A 4,841-nucleotide genomic window follows, 5' to 3' on the forward strand; every position below is an offset into this window, starting at 1 on the left:
AAGGCATAGGATAAAACAAAATAAATACAATCTAATAAAGTATAGGATAAAACAACATAAATACAATTTAATAAAGCATAGGTTAAAACAACATAAATACAATTGAATAAAGCATAGGATAAAACAACATAAATACAATTTAATAAAGCATAGGATAAAACAACATAAATAAAATGTAATAAAGCATAGGATAAAACAACATAAATACAATTTAATAAAGCATAGGATAAAACAACATAAATACAATTTAATAAAGCATAGGATAAAACAACATAAATATAATTTAATAAAGCATAGGATAAAACAACATAAATACAATTTAATAAAGCATAGGATAAAACAACATAAATAAAATTTAATAAAGCATAGGTTAAAACAACATAAATACAATTTAATAAAGCACAGTATAAAACCACAGAAATACAATTTAATAAAGCATAGGATAAAACAACATGAATACAATTTAATAAAGCATAGGATAAAACAACATAAATACAATTTAATAAAGCATAGGTTAAAACAACATAAATACAATTTAATAAAGCATAGGACAAAACAACATAAATACAATTTAATAAAGCATAGGTTAAAACAACATAAATACAATTTAATAAAGCATAGGAAAAAAACAACATAAATACAATTTAATAAAGCATTGGATAAAACAACATAAATACAATTTAATAGAGCATAGGATAAAACAACATAAATACAATTTATAAAGCATAGGATAAAACAACATAAATTCAATTTAATAAAGCATAGGATAAAACAACATAAATACAATTTAATAAAGCATAGGTTAAAACAACATAAATACAATTTAATAAAGCATAGGATAAAACAACATAAATACAATTTAATAAAGCATAGGATAAAACAACATAAATACAATTTAATAAAGCATAGGATAAAACAACATAAATACAATTTAATAAAGCATAGGATAAAACAACATGAAAACAATTTAATAAAGCATAGGATAAAACAACATAAATACAATTTAATAAAGCATAGGATAAAACAACATAAATACAATTTAATAAAGCATAGGTTAAAACAACATAAATACAATTTAATAAAGCATAGGATAAAACAACATAAATACAATTTAATAAAGCAAAGGATAAAACAACATAAATACAATTTAATAAAGCATAGGTTAAAACAACATAAATACAATTTAATAAAGCATAGTACAAAACAACATAAATACAATTTAATAAAGCATAGGTTAAAACAACATAAATAAAAGTTAATAAAGCATAGGATAAAACAAATTAAATAAAATATAATAAAGCATAGGATAAAACAACATAAATTCAATTTAATAAAGCATAGGATAAAACAACATAAATACAATTTAATAAAGCATAGGACAAAACAACATAAATACAATTTAATAAAGCATATGTTAAAGCAACATAAATACAATTTAAAAAAGCATAGGATAAAACAACATAAATACAATTTAATAAAGCATAGGATAAAACAACATAAATAAAATGTAATAAAGCATAGGATAAAACAACATAAATACAATTTAATAAAGCATAGGATAAAACAACATAAATACAATTTAATAAAGCATAGGATAAAACAACATAAATATAATTTAATAAAGCATAGGATAAAACAACATAAATACAATTTAATAAAGCATAGGATAAAACAACATAAATAAAATTTAATAAAGCATAGGTTAAAACAGCATAAATACAATTTAATAAAGCATAGGATAGAACAACAAAAATACAATTTAATAAAGCATAGGACAAAACAACATAAATACAATTTAATAAAGCATAGGTTAAAACAACATAAATACAATTGAATAAAGCATAGGATAAAACAACATAAATACAATTTAATAAAGCATAGGATAAAACAACATAAATAAAATGTAATAAAGCATAGGATAAAACAACATAAATACAATTTAATAAAGCATAGGATAAAACAACATAAATACAATTTAATAAAGCATAGGATAAAACAACATAAATACAATTTAATAAAGCATAGGATAAAACAACATAAATACAATTTAATAAAGCATAGGATAAAACAACATAAATACAATTTAATAAAGCATAGGTTAAAACAACATAAATACAATTTAATAAAGCATAGGATAAAACAACATAAATACAATTTAATAAAGCATAGGACAAAACAACATAAATACAATTTAATAAAGCATATGTTAAAGCAACATAAATACAATTTAATAAAGCATAGGTTAAAACAACATAAATACAATTTAATAGAGCATAGGATAAAACAACATAAATACAATTTAATAAAGCATAGGATTAAACAACATAAATATAATTAAAAAAGCATAGGATAAAACCACATAAATACAATTTAATAAAGCACAGGATAAAACAACATAAATACAATTTAATAAAGCATAGGATACAACAACATAAATACAATTTAGTAAAGCATAGGTCAAAATAACATAAATACAATTTAATAAAGCATAGGATAAAACAACATAAATACAATTTAATAAAGCATAGGATAAAACAACATAAATACAATTTAATAAAGCATAGGTTAAAACAACATAAATACAATTTAATAAAGCATAGGATAAAACAACATAAATACAATTTAATAAAGCAAAGGATAAAACAACATAAATACAATTTAATAAAGCATAGGATAAAACAACATAAATAAAAATTTAATAAAGCATAGGATAAAACAACATAAATAAAAATTTAATAAAGCATAGGTTAAAATAACATAAATACAATTTAATAAAGCATAGGAAAAAAACAACATAAATCCAATTTAATAAAGCATAGGATAAAACAACATAAATACAATTTAATAGAGCATAGGATAAAACAACATAAATACAATTTATAAAGCATAGGATAAAACAACATAAATACAATTTAATAAAGCATAGGATAAAACAACATAAATACAATTTAATAAAGCAAAGGATAAAACAACATAAATACAATTTAATAAAGCATAGGATAAAACAACATAAATAAAAATTTAATAAAGCATAGGTTAAAATAACATAAATACAATTTAATAAAGCATAGGAAAAAAACAACATAAATACAATTTAATAAAGCATAGGATAAAACAACATAAATACAATTTAATAAAGCATAGGATAAAACAATACAAATACAATTTAATAAAGCATAGGTTAAAACAACATAAATACAATTTAATAAAGCATAGGATAAAACAACATAAATTCAATTTAATAAAGCATAGGATAAAACAACATATATACAATTTAATAAAGCACAGGATAAAACAACATAAATAAAATTTAATAAAGCATAGGATAAAACATCATAAATACAATTTAATAAAGCATAGGTTAAAACAACATAAATACAATTTAAGAGAGCATAGGATAAAACAACATAAATACAATTTAATAAAGCATAGGATACAACAACATAAATACAATTTAGTAAAGCATAGGTCAAAATAACATAAATACAATTTAATAAAGCATAGGATAAAACAACATAAATAGAATTTAATAAAGCATAGGATAAAACAACATAAATACAATTTAATAAAGCATAGGATAAAACAACATGAATACAATTTAATAAAGCATAGGATAAAACAACATAAATACAATTTAATAAAGCATAGGATAAAACAACATAATTACAATTTAATAAAGCATAGGATAAAACAACATAAATACAATTTAATAAAGCATAGGATAAAACAAAATAAATACAATTTAATAAAGTGTAGGATAAAACAACATAAATACAATTTAATAAAGCATAGGATAAAACAACACAAATACAATTTAATAAAGCATAGGTTAAAACAATATAAATACAATTTAATAAAGCATAGGATAAAACAACATAAATTCAATTTAATAAAGCATAGGATAAAACAACATACATACAATTTAATAAAGCACAGGATAAAACAACATAAATAAAATTTAATAAAGCATAGGATAAAACATCATAAATACAATTTAATAAAGCATAGGATAAAACAACATAAATACAATTTAATAAAGCATAGGATAAAACAACATAAATATAATTTAATAAAGCATAGGATAAAACAACATAAATACAATTTAATAAAGCATAGGATAAAACAACATAAATAAAATTTAATAAAGCATAGGTTAAAACAACATAAATACAATTTAATAAAGCACAGTATAAAACCACAGAAATACAATTTAATAAAGCATAGGATAAAAAAACATGAATACAATTTAATAAAGCATAGGATAAAACAACATAAATACAATTTAATAAAGCATAGGTTAAAACAACATAAATACAATTTAATAAAGCATAGGATAAAACAACATAAATACAATTTAATAGAGCATAGGATAAAACAACATAAATACAATTTATAAAGCATAGGATAAAACAACATAAATTCAATTTAATAAAGCATAGGATAAAACAACATAAATACAATTTAATAAAGCATAGGATAAAACAACATGAAAACAATTTAATAAAGCATAGGATAAAACAACATAAATACAATTTAATAAAGCATAGGATAAAACAACATAAATACAATTTAATAAAGCATAGGTTAAAACAACATAAATACAATTTAATAAAGCATAGGATAAAACAACATAAATACAATTTAATAAAGCAAAGGATAAAACAACATAAATACAATTTAATAAAGCATAGGATAAAACAACATAAATAAAAATTGAATAAAGCATAGGTTAAAATAACATAAATACAATTTAATAAAGCATAGGATAAAACAACATATATACAATTTAATAAAGCACAGGATAAAACAACATAAATAAAATTTAATAAAGCATAGGATAA

The sequence above is a fragment of the Phyllobates terribilis genome, unplaced genomic scaffold, assembly GCF_046119375.1.
Source record: "Phyllobates terribilis strain yellow unplaced genomic scaffold, ASM4611937v1 Scaffold_20__1_contigs__length_20440879, whole genome shotgun sequence".
Lineage (NCBI taxonomy): Eukaryota > Metazoa > Chordata > Amphibia > Anura > Dendrobatidae > Phyllobates > Phyllobates terribilis.